This window comes from Dermacentor albipictus, chromosome 1 (genome assembly GCF_038994185.2).
Source record: "Dermacentor albipictus isolate Rhodes 1998 colony chromosome 1, USDA_Dalb.pri_finalv2, whole genome shotgun sequence".
Taxonomy (NCBI): Eukaryota; Metazoa; Arthropoda; class Arachnida; order Ixodida; family Ixodidae; genus Dermacentor; species Dermacentor albipictus.
In genome coordinates this window covers 139,010,069-139,028,455 of record NC_091821.1, presented here as the reverse complement: position 1 = coordinate 139,028,455, position 18,387 = coordinate 139,010,069, and the positions used below count along the sequence as shown (strand labels likewise).

At 46.2% G+C, this 18,387-nt stretch overlaps 1 protein-coding gene and 1 long non-coding RNA gene across 4 annotated transcripts in view; one reads left to right on the top strand and one right to left on the bottom strand.

The window, feature by feature from the left end:
- Positions 1–18,387, bottom strand: part of LOC139050214 (acyl-coenzyme A diphosphatase NUDT19-like) — a 125,139-nt gene that overhangs the window by 43,636 nt on the left and 63,116 nt on the right. Inside the window, exon 1 of one of the 3 annotated variants that reach the window (XM_070526440.1) lies at positions 8,267–8,357. The exons of the other annotated variants lie outside the window; for them this stretch is intronic. The gene's annotated coding sequence lies outside the window, so the exon portion shown is untranslated. Of the gene's footprint in view, positions 1–8,266; positions 8,358–18,387 lie in introns of those variants that run through there. 3 annotated transcript variants of the gene reach the window in all.
- LOC139055924 (uncharacterized) lies at positions 12,668–13,608 on the top strand. Its single transcript, XR_011512003.1, has 2 exons — positions 12,668–13,039; positions 13,150–13,608. It is a non-coding gene; the product is annotated as an uncharacterized lncRNA (long non-coding RNA).

Genomic DNA, 18,387 nt, shown 5'->3' with positions numbered 1-18,387 from the left:
GTTCGAACGCATGTGGAGGTCGCGTGCCGGGCTGTGTTAGTGTAAACATTACAATCGTCCCAAGCCTGAAGAGAACGCTTGGAGCTGGCGTCTCAACAGCGTGCTGGCCACGTATGCAGAAGGAGCACGTAAACACGCGCCAGCAAAATGGCTCCTAAGTGCGCACTCATTGTCGAGGACACCCAGGCCCGAAAGAAGCGTCGCGCGGAACAGGAGCGTCTTTACTACGCAGTGAAACGTGGTGCAGACCCCGAATGTATCTTCGCAATGTATACAGGTATAAAATTAATTTAATTACGTACAGCCCCATAATTCAATTAAAGTTTGATGCTTCTGCAACGTCAATCAACGCGAACAGTTACATCGATCCCCACAGTTCGTGGGACTCGCCATTTTTTTTTTTCGCCCTCATCGAAATGCGACCACGCGGCCGGCATCGAGACCGCGCTATGGGCAACCAGCGCAGCAGCGCCGTAACACGCATCCTATGCGAGCGGTGGACACAGTTTTCAGTCGCACACGCTGCGATTTTGTGTCAGCGATTTCGAACCAGTCATCTCGAGACTTTTCACGGCTCCTCGCATCGACGTGGTATAGGACGTAGCAGCGCATGGGATCGATGTAACGCGCATGGCCATGGACAGAACTTGGCTGGACGCATCAGGCTAAGCAAACGTTGATACAGACGCGCGTCTGCTATCGTTGAAATGTGCCATCTTGGTAGCCTCCGCGCCGGACGGTGTTAGCCTGTTTTAGTTGCACACTAAAACTGTCGTAGCGCCTCATGGCCAGCGCTGGTTCCCCATACCTCGAGCTCAGCGGCGCAACGCCATACCACTGGGCTATACCGTGCAGCGGGTCACCTGATCGTTTGTTGCCCAGAAACATTCGATTTCGTCGGCGGACTTCAATAGTTGATTACTAAAGAAAACACCCATGGAGTTTCATTGCAATTGACGCCAAGAAAAACAAAGGATATGAGTGAAGCCCTGAATAAGAAAATCAACCATTTGAAAGAGAGAAAGCCGAGTTTCGGCGTTCGTGTTGAGATTTGAAGGCAATGTGCACTTTCCGAGTATTCAAGTGTGGAAAGCTTTGCGTCTTGTTTTCTTTTGTTTCATTGTTGTTCTTCGACATGGGTCTCTAACGTAACAAGAACTCGACTTTTTTTTTCATACATTACTGCAGACCGGCGCAGGCCCAGGCCCAAGCAGGACAGGGAAATGTGTTACCAGATGGAAACACAGACTATAAACAATAAAATAACACCAAAAGCTAGAACACGTGTATAACAGTACAATAAAATAAAATCCAAAACCACAGTAAAACTGAGCATCAGGGTAGTTTGAACGTTTTAAAATTTACACACCGGGTGTTAGAAGCGCGATATATTTTTAGGAAGTGAATTCCAGTCAGAAATCGACACTAAAAAAGAAGGATATTTGTGTCCTTCTCAAGGTGATCTTAACTTCGGATTTAGGCGATTGAAATGTGTAGAATGGAGCATCTTCAATTTCGCCGCTTTCGTGTGTGCGTGCGCGTGTGTGTAAATGCATCTTGAGGTCAGTATTAGGCATCAAAGGTCGTATTTACTTGTATATATGCACGAACCGACTTAAACTGTCAAAAACCAAATGAGAATAGTAAACCGAATATGCTGTATACAGCTTGTCCAAACCTTTGGGATAAACTGTCAAAACTTGGAAACCACAAATTGCTAGCCTATTTCGTACAATACACGTGAGATCAGAATACTGTAGGTAAAGCAACAGTATTTTTAAGTGTGTAAAACGTGAATGCTTTTCAATCAAATCCTCATACACGTAACTGTCTTACACTATGCCTTCACCTACATGTCTTTCTCACTAGCTGCTACGTAAGCTTTTCTCTTCATCTCACACCATTAGCGCAAGCAAAGACTCAAATGCATAAGGTGTAAGGGAAGTATAGACTGGAAAACGCTGGTCACAACTGCGAGCCCGACACTTCTTTTAATGTCTTACATCAATCTAAGAATGATATAATCATTGCATAGTCCTGTATACTTGTCTTGTTCTGATTATGACTTCTACGTAGTAATTATACTTGGATTTTGAATTTCTTGCTGCACCGCCTCCCTCGTCTCGCACTATTCCGTTGTCAAGTAAGACCACCTGTGCATATACTTCTTTTCTCTTTTCATCCACTTATATCTCGTCAGGCACGTCAACTGGACAAGCTGCAACCATGGGCAGATGTGTCCATGTACGAGGCTTATATAGTTATTGCTATGCCGAGCACGCCTCGGAACAGCTGCAGTTCGGTTCAGTAATTCGTGCGCCCAATCGACGACGCATCTCGCCTAGCTTGATAGCTGGCGGCATGCTTTGCTCAATTCCTGCAAAAAGAAAAAAAGAAAGGAAAGAAAAAGATAGAAAGAAAGAAAAGAGAAAGGAGAGATCACCTGCCGCATTCATCTGCCTGTGCCACTGATTCGTCTACTTTCAGAATCATCATAAGTAACATAATTTGTTTTGAATATTATCCACCATGGTGGCATAGTGGCTTTGGCGTTGCGCTGTTAAGCCCAATCCAGCTGCTGATCCCGGTGCAGGATCTACATGTGAGCGCGTGAGACTGTGAATGAGAGTGAGTGTTTGAATGAGAATATGAGCGTGAGTGCCCGGGCGTGTTTATCGAGGTTTCTCCGGCGTGCATTGCTCTGTAGTCACAATAGCTGTTATCGTTGTTGTCATGTGTCTAGTCCCCTCTGTAATACTGCAAAGTCTTTGGGATATAATAAATAAAATAAACTATGTAGTCAGGTTTCTGCGTTTAGAAAAGAGACGCCTTTAGGTATTTGCTGACGGGAATTGAAAGGAAGGTAGTGACTTTCATGTGATTACGCTGTATTCCGAAAAAAAATAAACATTGACCGCCCTTCCACTACTGCGAAGAGGGGAGCAAGCGAAGCTCTGAATCCGCAGCTCTTCGTTGTCGTAACGCTTTGGTTTCGCGCTCCCTCACGGCAAGGTCGGCACGTCGGCGACGAGCCCTTTCTCGAGCGCGTTCCCGGAGGCATATTTACAGCGGGGCGTGGCACTTGCGGAGACGACGGACGTTTGCGCGCATGCGCGAGTAAGAGCGGGTGCGAAAGAGGAAATGTGGGAACTTTTGCTCCTAGAATATACGACTCTGCCTAGGCACGGAGGAGCTCCTTCGCGCGTGTTGTATGAGTTTGTCCCTAGGCGTGCCGGCAGAAGACGAGGGGCGCGGTTTAGCGTCGCAAGTTCGCGGCTGGAGGTCTTCAATTCTATCAATTCAATTCAAGTATTCAATTCAATCTATTCAATTCAAACAAACTGGACCGCGCTCCGCAATTCCGGCATGCCTAGGGGACAAACGCATACAACACGCGTTAAGAAACCTCCTCCGTATTGCCTAGGCAGACTCACATATTCAAGGAGCAAAGGCCCCCACATTTTCTCTCTCGCAAGCTCTTACTCGCGCCTGCGCAGAACTGTCGAGCACCGTGAGAAACGCCACGCCGCGCTGTACCTACTAGCAGAGTCCTTTTATACATGGAAGGACTCTGCTACTAGCAACTGTAAAAACGCTTCTCAGAGGCATTCATCAAACGCCGCGTGTTCTTCGGCCCAATGCGCGGCCCGCTCCCGCTGCCGTTCCTTCAATGCCAACCTGCACTTCGGCAGAACGAACCAAACTCGGCCTCCCATCTGACTGTCGGGCATGAACTGGAGGGAAACGGCAAGCGCGAGGCGAGCGAAGACGCGATCGCACTCTGTCCACCCCTCCGGAGGAAGGGGACCCCTGTGATTGGCTCGCGCCTTGCGCTGCGTCTACTTTTTCATGCGTATAAAACACCGCATTCAAGGGAGGTTACGATGAAACGACAGTGGCTGAATCGGTTGGCGTGGCGGTCTCGCAAACCGGAGGTCGGTGGCTGGAATCCGCAGCCCGACAAGCAATTCTTATTTTCGCGCGGCGTGAGTTTTTCGTACGGTAACACCGACACGAGTGAGGTAATACAAGCTTCGCTTGAATAAAAGTTAGAATTCGAGATTTTCTCCCGTGAAAGCACTCGCATGTCGTGAGGCAGCACAAGATTGACGCGAGCGTTCGCAGAAACACAGTAACTGCGTATGGCAAATTATCCTCTGGCTGCCGGCGGCGACGTTGGATCCTGGAAAGCCATGGAAAACCAGCGGGGCAAATTCTGTGTGTGTCGGGCTTGAATCTAACTGCGTGAATGGGCTTTAAGACACGCCAGGAGAGAACGCGTACCTTCCTCCTGGATGCCGAGAAATGAGTGTGTGCCGTGCAAACAAAAGGAACATTCGAGTCCGACGTCGCGCTCAAGGTCTCTGCGGAGGGCCCTGCTTTGTTCGCGGGCAGCCACACGTCTTTCCCGCTTCCTGCATGGGCCGGGATACGGCGGCGCGCGCACACACAACCATTCTTTTGTCCCTGTGGCACAAGCCGCGCAGCAATTGTTCCGAGCGCGGGCGCTCCCAATATTCCGGAGCCACCGACGCAGGAAAGAAACGCCGGGCTCCCAACTTGCGCCATTCTTACCTCGGCGGCTCCCAACCCGTTCGTTAAGCGCGGGGCAAAGAAGCCAGCTATGGCGCCGTATTTGATTGCTGCTCGGTTGCCACGGGTCTCCGCTGGCCTGGCCGTAAACAATGAACGCGTTTTGCCACACTCATTCGCGCAGAGCACCAAGGTTCGCGATTGCGTGCGAAAATACCAGCGCACGCGTCGCGACTTAGCATTCTGTTGTCTCGGAGCAGTCTGCTGCAGCGAAACAAAAAGAACACACGAAAAGCCAGTCTTTTGGCGGCCTCCCCTTTCTTCTCTTTGTTCCTGTGTTTCGTTCAACGTGATTAGCCTGCACCGTGCAGACCCTGCGAGCTCTAATGTGACCGAATTAATCTTAGGGCTTAGATATGCCTGCGCCGAAGACGCGAGTCATTTAACAAAGTGCATTGCGAAATATACATGTTTTCCACAGCCGAGGAACAATGCTCTCCGACTTTAAATGCCCAGCTAACGTCCTCTAATACTCGTTATGCTAAACAGTGCCGGTAAAGATACCGGACTTATTAACGTAAGATGTAGTTTATCCACACCACAACTGTCGCAACCTTCCGTCTTAATTGGCATCCATCTTGTATTTTAAAGCGAAGCTTTTTTTGTGCTACTGCTACTGTCTTGCCGAATACCACACGCACACACACAAAAAGAAGGTTACGTCATCAATTATGGGTTCGAACCTCGGTTTCCAAACACAGCCCAATGCGTACATATAACCAAAATGCCCCCATCACACGTATTCCCTCTGCCAGTGACAAGTAGCACTTTGAGACGATTGGCGAGTACTGTCTTTCGCGTCGTACTTCTCTCAGCATACAACTCTCCTCGACCATCATACTGAATTCACTCTACAAACATCAAACATGCCCTTTGTCCGCCGGACATCACTGCGTCAACGTCTCACAGTGTACATTCGCATGAACCGTGCTGCTTGCATTTCGGCATAGCTTGTGAACGGTGTAGTGTACAAACATAAATGCTGTACGGCATTTAAGTTAATTTGTTACCTATGCGGTGCGTAAAAAACATACTTCGGATGAAATTACATGTTGCGTAGGATGATAATAGCGACAATTGTACGCATCGTAATAAGTTTTATGGTATTAAACTAACCGCTTCACGAAAGAGTCAATGCACAGATTCCAACATAAATTCCAACGGGTGTAATGAATTGGAGTTCGTAATAGGCGTAAGTAATTGCAGTTCGCAGTAAAGGGTCCACTCACAGCTAATCCACGTACAAATTAAATAATGCCTACGCTACAGTTTCTCGAAAAGGACGATTTTTTCGGTCACGGGCTTTCTGCATACCTTTCGCATATCGTACTTTGTCAGAAACTACGCAGACAAAAATAGCGTCAACGTATCACAGAGGGTGTTAATTAAGAGGGACTTCTTAAAGGCAATAAGCTTGTTCGGGATGAGAGGTTAGGAGGCGTGATCAAGATTTGCCATTTTTGTCCGTGCGCCGATACTATACACTGTATTACATATTTTCATTTTTTTTTGCAGTTTGTAGGGGTGCCATCTTTTTTCTGAAACCTCCTCCAACGAACACAAAAAATTTAATTGTGGGATTTTACGTGCCAAAACCACTTTCTGATTATGAGGCACGCCGTAGTGGGGGACTCCGGAAATTTCGACCATGCTGGGGTTCTTTAACGTGCACCTAAATCCAACGAACACTGAAATAGGGTGCTGATAGAACGCCCTCTTTAATGTGCGCTGCGCAGTCGAACAAAATATTTGCATATGGAGCTGGCAAATGTCAATGCCGTGTTTTCTTTTTCTTTCTTTTTGGTCGGCTTCAGCTTGTGCACTGTCCACAACGTGTTCAGTCGCGCACAGCCAGACGGCGTGCGTTGATCGAGGCGCGGTTATTTGATTTGGATTCAGTTGATTTTAATGTATGAGTGGCGCATATCCACAACAGGGGATGACCGAGAAGTGGACTATGTGAAGGCCACTTCGAGAGGCGCTTCGCAACCGCGCCTGTCTCGCACGTTCAAATCCCAAATATGTTGCACTGCGCACAGATATGCGTCTGTTGCTGCATGATTCTTCAACATGAGGGAGTGCCTCTTAGCTTTCTCAAGGAGATTCCAGGATTTTTTTTTTCTCCTGCGGAGCTGGAATTATCTCAGTGCTTCATACGATCTCGATCACCGGGACTGCTTCTCTAGATCGCAGATTAGATTCTCTGAACGAAACCAGAAGTCAGGACTTACGTTTCTGCTCGCAGCAATTCACCGAATAGAATCAAAACGCAGCCGTAGCCGGAAAATTTCTTCACGAGTGCTCGCGCCTACGCTGTTTTCGTTGATAAGAATACTGTACCTGAGGTCATCACAACGGTATTGAACAAACACGCATCTTTGTTTTGTGATCACGCCATAAACTTTTTTTTCTTCATGTTCTCTAATGAAGAGTAGAACATAATTATAGACGTCATGCCGGGGCAGTTCGATCCCGTGCATTTTGATTCCCGCTAATTCGAGTGTGTGCGCCACCTTTTCCCGCGTTCGTCATGCCTCGTGTTGAATTATCTTCTCATTGTGGTTTACTTCTCTCGTGAACGGACAGCTCTTCTCTCTATTTTGCGCACGCACCCGCTCTTCTCATGTTTCTGTATCATCTTCACTCAGGACAGTAAAATATCCGATGTGCAATGTAAGTCTGGCTACAAGAGAGTCAGTTATTAAGGAATTTAACCTGTGAACTCTGAGCGGTAACACGAACTTAGGTCGCCAGCAGTAATACAGTAACTACTGTTACTGGGCAGGCGAGGTAAGTGTCACAATCGAAGTAAATATATTTCCTTTTAGGTATGAGTATCAGCTGCACGAACTTCAACATCGAAAACGGCACTGAAAGTCCACAATATTGGGCAGGCGAGGTAAGTGTCACAAGCGAGGTAAATATATTTCCTTTTAGGTATGACTGTATCAGCTGCACGAACTTCAGCATCGAAAATGGCACTGAAAGTCCACAATATTGGGCAACTCTTGCCGGAGAAACTCGGTCAGTAATAGATGCACGTGGTGTTTGAAAGCAGAGAAAGAAGACATTCACGACATCATGATATGCTATCATGCTTTAATTTTAAACCCTACTGTAAGTAATTTCGCAGAGTATTAAAACCAAATGGAGTGAATTTCGCAATTCCTGAAATGCTTCCTCTCGGAGCCTCCTCTCTTAGGCAACGTCACAAGGATGCTTGCCAAGCAATTGAAGAGTTCATTAGTTGTTTCAAAAAATTTATAGTTTAGTTTATAATTGTATGTTATTTTCTATTATCTTGCTTCTCTCTCGATTATCTCAGTCGTTTTCTTAGAACTGCTAATCGCCTTCTAATTCCATCCGCATCTTGGCCGATCCCCCATAGTGGGTATGAGCCAGTGATAGAGGGCAAACAAACAAATCTATGAGAGGATTGAACGCTTGATGGCTGAAGTCGTGAGTAGTTTCACTGCCAGTTCCTTTGGGCTAGGTCGTGGGCGCGGAGCCTGTGTAGCAGCAACCGCCAGGCGGCCTTGTGGTAAGTAGTCAGGCAACAGATGGGCCTCCATTACCATCACAATTTCTGGTGTCTACTGCACGGGTGCTGTGAGGCTGGCTGCTCTGACAAGAGCGACTATAAAGGCGCAGGTTGGCACGCCATGGGATTTACCTGGCGCAAGACCCTTCACAACGGAGGCGTCTTGGCGGCTGGAGCAGACCGCTGGGGTGAGGCAACCCAACGGAAGGGGGAGCTCCCTACCATCTAAACTTCTCAGCATACAACTCTCCTCGACCATCATACTGAATTCACTCTACAAACATCAAACATGCCGTGGCATGTTTGATGGATCCATGGATGCCATGGATCCATGGATGCCATGGATCCATGGCCATGGATCCATGGCCATGGATCCATGGCAAAACTTCGGGAAAATACAAATATTCTACAGACCCGACATAAAGAAATGTGGTTCGTACCTACCCCAAGAACCTCTTATGATGAGCAATCTTTATCCTATACATTACCTTCGCTTTTAAACCTATTAGACCGACAAAATTTTGATCCCTCCAGAAACCGAAACTCTCGCATTAAACGTTTTTGTCAACTTATTTATTTGCAAGACTAGACATTGCCTTCTCCTAATTTTGTTTTCCACTGTTATTTATGAGTGTTGATTATTTCTTGCCGTCTTGTTTCACTCTGTATTACCCGTTACATTGTGATGTTTTTTTTTTTCATTTCTTGTGTATGACTGGCTGTCATCTTGCTGTTATGCCAACTTACAAGGGGTCGGGACCTCGTCAAGCTGTCCAAGCTTTTAGTCCTGTACTCCTCCTTCTTTAAGGAAATAAAATGATTGATTGATCGATCGATCGATCGATCGTTGATCGATCGTTGATCGATCGATCGATCGATCGATCGATCGATCGATCGATCGATCGATCGATCGATCGATCGATCGATTGATCGATCGATTGATCGATCGATTGATCGATCGATTGATCGATCGATTGATCGATCGATTGATCGATCGATTGATCGATCGATCGATCGATCGATTGATCGATCGATTGATCGATCGATTGATCGATCGATTGATCGATTGATCGATTGATCGATTGATCGATTGATCGATTGATCGATTGATCGATTGATCGATTGATCGATCGATCGATCGATTGATCGATTGATCGATCGATCGATTGATTGATTGATTGATTGATTGATTGATTGATTGATTGATTGATTGATTGATTGATTGATTGATCTACGGGGGCGTCCGCCATTGGGAGCGTGGCAGGTCAGCGAGAAGCACCACCGGCCGAACCTGCGTCAAGTGCAACCAAGGAGGGCACATGAGCCGGGACTGACCCGCTGCTGCCTCGGGAGGACGACGAGGATGCCTCAGGTGTGGCGAGGAAGGCTACATGAGCAGAGATCGATCTGCAGACATTTGGGCGGGACACACCAAGATTTAGGCCGCTGCGCTTCGTGTGTGGCCAAATTAGGAGTTTTGCGTGTATTTTGTGACATATATAATAGCTAATTTAATCAGTCGTAAATTTCTACTTTTTTGATGATGATGTTGATAAATATATTCTTATACTTTCCATTAACTTGAATTCCTTTTCCGTGTTCGCTTTCGTCGTTTTAATATTTTCGCGTGTATAAGTGCGGGACGCGTGTAGCTCTTCGCATCGTTCTATGCGCCATCAAACGGGTAGTTTACATTACACGGAACGCAATCGGAACTAGTGAAATTACATGGGATCCAACAAGAAATCGTGCGCTTGTCAAGCGTCGAAGCTCACAAATGCCAAGTTTCAGTGAAGGACGCGTGTTGTTCGCATAATTAGGGCTCGTTAAGAATGGGGCATTCGGCGTCATCAGTAACGACGAAAAAAAGAAAGAAAAATTACGTCACTTCTTGTAGTCAATGGCGCGGTATAGGACTGCGATTAATGCAGTATGTTTAATATGTCTTGCAACTCGACGCGCTTAGGCTCTCGACTATAGGCAGTGGTAACTGCGCACACTATTCGATGAGCGGTTGAAGTCGAGATCACCTGTTTAGCAGGGAAATCGATGCAGCGGCACACCGACCGCGCGGGTGTCGCATTCTGTCGCGTTTTTCCACGAAGCACCGCCTTTTTCCATATCGACGAAAGCATTCGGTCTCTCGTTTTGGCCGCATCGTCCTGACAGCCGCTCAGCCCGTCGGCCATCGCCGCCGCACGAAGGAAGCTAAAGCGGACACTTGGTCAGCCTTAACAATTCATTAGCCTTAACTGAACGCGATGACCGCAATGAAAGCAACCTCGAAAACGCCAGTGCAAATGTTGCACTTCTCAATTGTTAAACTGACACCAACAGAATTTAGAGAACACACGGAGGACGAAAACACGAAAACATCCGAGGAGGCATATTGCAGCAGACGAAGTTTGCGAGCGTGCCTGTGCGAACGCCACAAGAGTACACAGAATTGCTACTCACACAACGCGAACGCCTTTCTTCCAGGACGCACTAAAGAATAGATACAACTTATACGTAATAAATAAGGACCAGACCAAAGAAAATTCATTCCGAAACACATTTTGTTTGAATGAAATAAACATTGAATTCTTTCAACTAAAATATGTTTCTTTTTTACGGTGTTTGTTCTCGCCCGAGTAATCTTTTGTTCAAACCACTAACCACCCTCCAGGTTGATCTCGATGACAATTGGTTCTGGATTGGTTTTTTACGCGGGGGCCCGTGAATAAATTTGAATGTTGCGATTGTCAAAATCCTATTATGGCTCGCGGCGGAAGCTGTGCTTGATTGTGAACACTGTCCCGCAGCCTGCAAATGATGACGATGATGATGATGACCTTGATGAGTTTGGCGCATACCCACTCACGGGGATCGGCCAAGAGTCGGGCAGACTTTACTTATGCGTTCAGGTAATGGATTTAAAGATCTATGATTTTGTTGCATGAATTAAAGCGAGGAAAGTTCAAAACCGTTCAGTAGACAAACGGCGCTTGGTTCGCAGAGGCAGCGGCCAGCCGTTTCGTTGCCTCTTCATATGCGTGCGTTTGCGTTCTGAATTTTGTCGTTGGTTTGCGTGAATGTGCAGCACAAGTGCACGATGAAATTCGCAATAAAAAACTCGAAATACAGCCGGTGTGCGGGCATGTGTCTATTTTATCACACCAAGTATAATTAGGCGTTGACCAATGACCGCGTAAGTAGCGTATGCCTAAGAATGTGTAGTTTTACGGGAATTTTAAAAATCGCCTGTGGCGGGTAGCACAATTCTTGTCCTTGAGTTGAATTATTCGAAAAGACTGACATTACTAGTATGATAAATCAAAAAACATTCAAAGAATTAACGAAAATTCACTAATTCACTTAATTACATTACGGCACATTGCAATTTACGAATTGTATCCGGTGAGATTGCACGACGCATTCACTTGAATTTAATTTCCAGGACACCAGTTTCACGATATTATTCCCTGAAGTGTGGGACGAAATACATGAGCGTTCAGTCACTGTTGTGCTTCTAAGCATAGGAGAATATTTTATTGTAAAAAAGTACAGCATCAGCGCATTTCTACGGTGAATTTCAGGCCGCATATCACCAGGGTGTCAGTCTGGAATTTCATTAGAAGTGGATACGCCTTGCGAACTCACCGGCTGCAATTCGTAAATTGCCCTCGGTCCTGTAAGGTAATCAAGAATTGACTTTTTTTAATTAGTTTTAATGTCCGCCTCTGAATAATCCAGCTGAAGGACTAGAATTATGTTTGAATTACATTTGAATTGTTTCTTTTTGCAAAAGGAACTTCTTAAAGGTTTCGTAAAACTTGAAAATAACCACCCCATACATTTCCGTATGTGGCGTCGCATTTATGATAACGCGCCTTCTAACCAGTGACAGTGTCTCTTAGCATTCTCCAGTAATTTCGAGGAATTATTCTTGTGGAGCTGCAGTTCCCTCAACGCTTTATGCGATTACTGGGACTCCTCCTCTAGATTGCACATCACACTCGACGGACGCATCCACAAGTCAGGGCTAGTTCATTGAAATGAATCGGGGTGTCAACGAAGCATGGCAATATTTTACGAGAACTGGCACATTCACCGCTTTTGGTTGATAACATCAAAACGGCATCGAACTAACACGCATCTTTGTTTCCTGATCAAGTCACAAATTAAGTGGGCGGCACGCCACGCCAATTCTACCGCTTGAATTTATGTTTTCGTCTAATTTGAGCAAGTGCACCGCCTTTGGTTTGCATTCGCCAAGCGCGTGAGGGCAGCACCTGCCTCGTGCTGAGATATTTGCGTATTGTGCTTTGATTCTCTCCTGCACGCGCAGCTTTTTATTTCTATTTTTTACACATTTGCAGCTCCCGCTCGTCTCAAGTTTCTTTTTCGTCGTCGTTGCCAAGGGAAGTCAATAATTTGATGCGCAATGTGACTTTCGGCTAAGGCAGGGTTGGTTATTAAAGAATTATCTCGTAAATTATTCCCGGTAACAAGAACCTTCGGGCTTCAGCAGTAAATCACTACTTCTGTTGCATTCCGAAAGCAAGCTGGCAAGCTAAGTGCCAAAAATCTAAGTAGATATATTTCTTTTAGACACAACATACGAACAGAATAACGTTCACCATCAGCTTCAGAAACTTCGACATCGAAAATGACCACCAAAAGCCCATAGAATTCCACAACCCTATAGGCGTAAATTTCGTAATATTTGCAGGAGAAATTAGAGCAGTTATAGAAGCACGTGGGGCTCGCAAGTATAGGAAAGAAGAAGAAGAGGGCTTCGACGTGAAGAACACTTGGCCATGGCTGACGTTCGGATCAGTTTCACGGCCGGTTTCTCGGGGCTAAGCTGTGGGCGCGGAGCCAACGTTGGAATGGAAGCAGCAACAGCCCGGCGGCCTTTTGGTAAGCAGTCAGGCAACAGATGGGCCTCCATTACCGTCACAATTTCTCGTGTCTCTTGCTGGGCTGCTGTGCAGATGGCTGCTCTGACAATGGCCACTATAATGGCGCAGGTTGGGGCGCCGTGGGATTTACCTGGCGCAAGGAGCTTCCCAGCGGAGGCGCCTTGGAGGCTGGAGCGGTCTGCTTGCGTGAGGCAACCCCACAGAAGGGGGAGCTCCCTACCATATACGGGGACGTCGGCCACTGGGAGCGTGGCAGATCAGCGAGAAGCACCACCAGCCGAACATACGAGTGCAACCAGAAAGGCCACATGAGCAGGGACTGTCCCACTGCTCACTCTGGAGGACGACGAGGATGCCTCAGGTGTGGCGAAGAAGGCCACATGAGTAGAGATTGAATGCAGACACGTGGGCGCGACCCGCCCAGGTGTGGGCCGCTACACTTCGTGTGTGGCGAAATTAGGAGTTTTGTTTGTATTTTGTGGATTTTTAGATCGTTTCATATAAAGAAATTTTAAAATTTCTACTTTTTTGGTGATTAAGATAATAAATATATTATTCCACCTTCTACTAACTTGTATTCCTTTTGCGCATAAACATTCGTAGTTTTATTATTCTCGTGTGTAGATGTGCGGTGCATATAATACTTCGCATCGTTCCATGCGACATCAAATGGGTATTTTACATTGCACGACACGCAATCAGAACAAATGAAAGTACATGGGTTCCAACAAGAAAGCTTGTGCTTGTCAAGCGTCAGAGCCCACAAATGCGGAGTTACAAGAAAGAGTGTGTGTTGTTCGCAGAATTATTGTGCGTTAACACTGGGGCATTGGGCGGCAAGAGCAACTCAAAAAAGTAGGAAAATTTGACGTCACTTTTTGTTGTCAACGGCGCGATATAGGTCTGCGATTAACGCAGTATAATTAATATGTCCTGGAAATAGACGCGATTTGGCTTTCCACTAGGCAGTGCATGGTAACTGCATACTCATTCTGATGAACGGCTGAGTGGAGATCAGCTGTTCAACATGAAAATCGATGCATCCAAACTCCGACCCTACAGGTGTCGCATCCTATCGCGACCTTCTACGAAGCACCGCTTCTTTGCATATGGACGAAAGCATTCGGTGTTCGGGTTTGACCGCATCGTCGCAAGGGCCACCCAGCCCATCGACCAGCGCTGCCGCACGAAGGAAGCGAAAGTGGACACTTGTTCAGCCTTCATACCTCATTAGCCTTAAAACAACACGTGAAGAGCAATGAAAGCAACCTCGAAAACACCACCTCAAATATTGCACTTATCAATCGGTAAATAGGCACAACCACAATTCACAGAACACATGGAGGACCAGAACACGAAAACATGGGAGGCGGCATATCGTAGTAGACGAAGTTTGCGAGCGTAGTAGTGCACAGCATTGCTACTCATACAACGCAAACGCCTTTTATCCAGTACGCACTAAAGAATAGCTACATTTTATAACTGATAAATTGAGCACCTGACCCAAGAGAACTGATTACGAAACACGTTTTGTTGGCGTGAAATCAACATTGCTTTCTTTTAATTAAAACGTATTTTCATTGACAGTGTTTGTTCTCGCCTTAGTCCTGGTTTAATCAAAGCGCCGTCCACCCTACTTGTGGATGTCGCTGACAGTTGCTTCTAGACCGCTTTCTTCGCGACCCACGTAAATTTATTTTGAATGTCGCGATTGCCAGAAGCAAATGATGGCTCGCGGTGTAAGCTGCGCTTGCTTGCAAAAACCCTGTCCTGCACTTTTTTCCAAGACGCACTGAAGAATAGATACAACTTATACGTAATACGTAAGCACCAAACCTAAGAAAATTAATTACGAAACAAATTTTGTTTGAATGAAATAAACATTGCATTCTTTTAATTAAAGTATGTCTCTTTTTACACTGTTTGTTCTCGCCCGAGTCATCCTTTAAGCAAAGCACTAACCACGCCTTTGGTTGATGTCGATGACAATTGGTTCTGGATCGGTTTTTTTCGCGAGCCACGTGAAAAAATTTGAATGTTGCGATTGTCAAAAGCCAATTATGGCTCGCGGCGGAAGCTGGGCTTGATTGTAAACACCCTGTCCCGCAGTCTGCAAATGATGATGATGACTATGCTGATGATGATGACCTTGAGTTTGGCGCATACCCACTCACGAGGATTGGCCAAGAGCCGGACAGACTTTACTTATGCCTTCAGGTAATGGATTTACCGATCTATGATTTTGTTGCATAAATTCAAGCGAGGAAAGTTCAAAACCGTTCAGTAGACAAATGGCGCTTGGTTCGCAGAGGCAGCGGCCAGCCGCTTCGTTGCCTTTTCATAGGTGCGCGTTTGCGTTCTGAATTTTGTCGTTGGTTTGCGGGAATGTGCAGCACAAGTGCAAGATGAAATTCGCAATAAAAATTTCGAAATACAGCCGGTGTGCGGGCATGTGTCTATGTTATCACACCAAGTATAATTAGGCGTTGACCACGTAAGTAGCGTATGTCTAAGAATGTGTAGTTTTACGGGATTTTTAAAAATCACCTGGGGCGGGTAGCACAATTCTTGTCCTTGAGTTGGATTATTCTAAAAGACGGACATTACTAGCATGATAAATCGAAAAACATTCGAAAATTCACTAATTCACTTAATTACTTTAAGGCACATTGCACTTTACGAATTGTATACGGCGAGATCGCACGGCGCATTCATTTGAAATTAATTTCCAGGACACCAGTTTCGAGATATTTCCTAAAGTGTGGGACGAAATACATGAGCGTTCCGTTACTGTAGTGCTTCTAAGCATAGGAAAATATATTTAAAAAAGAAGTACATCAACAGCGCATTTTTACGGTGAATTTCAGGGCGCATATCACCAGGGTGTCAGTCTGGAATTTCATTTCAAGTGGATACGCCTTGCGAACTCACCGGCTGGAATTCGTAAATTGCCCTCGGTCCTGTAAAGTAATCAAGAATTGACTTCTTTTTAATTAGCTGAATATGTGCTTCGATTTCTCTTGTAAGTCATGTCCGCATCTCTGAATAATCCAGCTGAAGGACTAGAATTATGTTTGAATTACATTTGAATTGTTTCTTTTTGCAACAGCAACTTGTTAAAACTTCGTAGAACTTGAAAATAATCACCCCATATATTTCCGTATGTGGCATCGCATTTATGAAAACGCGCCTTCTAACCAGTGACAGTGCCTCATAGCATTCTCCAGTTATATTAAGGAATTGTTCTTGTGGAGCTGGAGTTCCCTCAATGCTTTATGCGATTAATGGGACTCCTCCTCTAGATTGCACATAACACTCGACGGACGCATCCACAAGTCAGGGCTCCAATTGCTGGTCGCAGTAGTTCATTGAAATGAATCGGGGAGCCAATGAATCCCGGCAATATTTTACGAGAACTGAGAACTAGCGCATTCACCGCTTTTGGTTGATAACATCATCAAAACGGCATCGAACTAACATGCATCTTTGTTTCCTGATCAAGTCACAAATTAAGTGGGCGGTACGCCACGCCGATTCTACCGCTTGAATTTACGTTTTCGAAGAAGACGAGTTCTTGATCAGCTGCTAATCCTGCTTCGCTCTGGTTTTTTCGGTTAAATTTGTGCGTACCGACGCCCCCGTGGCGGGTACGATATGAAAAGCAATGACGGACATTCCGCCTCCTTTGCCGCCAAGGTTGGGGGCTGGCCTCCAAGCTGCAAGTCGGTCTGCTGCGCCCGACCACCTAAACGCGACTCTGCCAAGGTCATCGAGCTGCTCAGACGTCGACGACATGGATTCTGACGGCGGATATAGCGAGGTCACAAGTCGTCGGTTGAAGAGGAAACTTCGTAGGACATCAAGCGTGAGTGAGCTTAACTACAATAAGCCGCCCACACAGCAAGCGTACACAATCGCCTACGTCCCCGTCGCTGCTACAGGCAACCTCAATTCTCTCAATAGACAAACTCTCACTGCCTATCTCGAGAGGCTGGCTCCAGGGCAAATCAGAGAGGTCCGAATTAATCCCAGAAGAAACATATTTACTGTTGATGTAACTACACGAACCATCCTCGACACTTTGAAAGCTGTAACTGAGCTAGGAAATATACTTGTCCGCTCATTCATCGTACATGGAGGCAGCACCACCGCCGGTGTTATCTACGATGTCGATACAGATATCGATAATGACGATCTCCCAACGCTAATCTACTCGACTGTCCATATCACAGATATACACCGTTTGGGACGGTCGAGGTGCATAAAACTCATTTTTGAGGGAGAGACCTTACCAACACATGTAAAAGTGGGTTATGTGCGACATCCTGTCCGTCCATACATCCCTAGGCCCTTGCAGTGCCGTAAATGCCAGAAAATCGGGCATGTCAGTGCTGTGTACATGAACAAGATGACATGTCCGCTCTGTGGAGGTGATAACGATGAGTTGACGTGTGCTGATTCTGACTTGAAGTGCCCTAACTGCCATGGGCCGCACGAGGCAACGTCGAAGGACTGTCGAAAATTAAAGACTGAAATGTCTGTGCTAAGAAAAATGGTACGAGATCGATCTACACGCAGAGAAGCGGCTACCAAGGTCCACCGCTGCCAGAGGCGCTCACGTAATCGCAGAAGGAGATCAGCATCGACCAGAAGGCGATCAGCATCCACAACAGGACAACCTGTACTCCAGGAAAAGTTGTCGCGCGCTCCTGCTTGTCCTGAAACGTCAGAGCCACCATTAACCACGTCTACTCTTCTGAACACCAAGGACACTACTATATGGCTTTCCCTGCCATCTCGGAGTACAGAAGTGCAGCCGGAACGCCCGCGTGAACATGAACCTTCATCGTCGGATGGGCAAATCAAGGCAATGCTTGCACAGATGATTCGTTCCTTGCGAATGCTGCTCATCGGAGTTCAGACGCCCGCTGCCAAGGCTGCGATGCAAATTCTCGAGGCACTAGAACCAGTGCTTGCTGCTACATAAAAGCTAGCAAACGCCATGGCATCATCAACTTCAAGGTTGTCACTACAGGAAAGGATAAGCGGTTCCGTAATAATCCAGTGGAACGCACGAGGTCTACGGGGTCGCCTGGGAGATTTTAAACAGAGTGCTCAAGCATCGGTTTCCAGTTATCGTAATATGCGAGCCGAATATGACATCGCCATTTAGATTCTCTGGATACGAACAATTCGCGTCTGGGACAAGTGGAAATACTAGCAAAGTTTTACTATGTGTGCGATGTGACCGGACGTATTTGCTAAACCAAGTTCCGGTGCATAACAGCAACGAGTACGTCTCTATAACACTGAAGCTAAAGCGCCGGATAATCTCGATCATCGGTG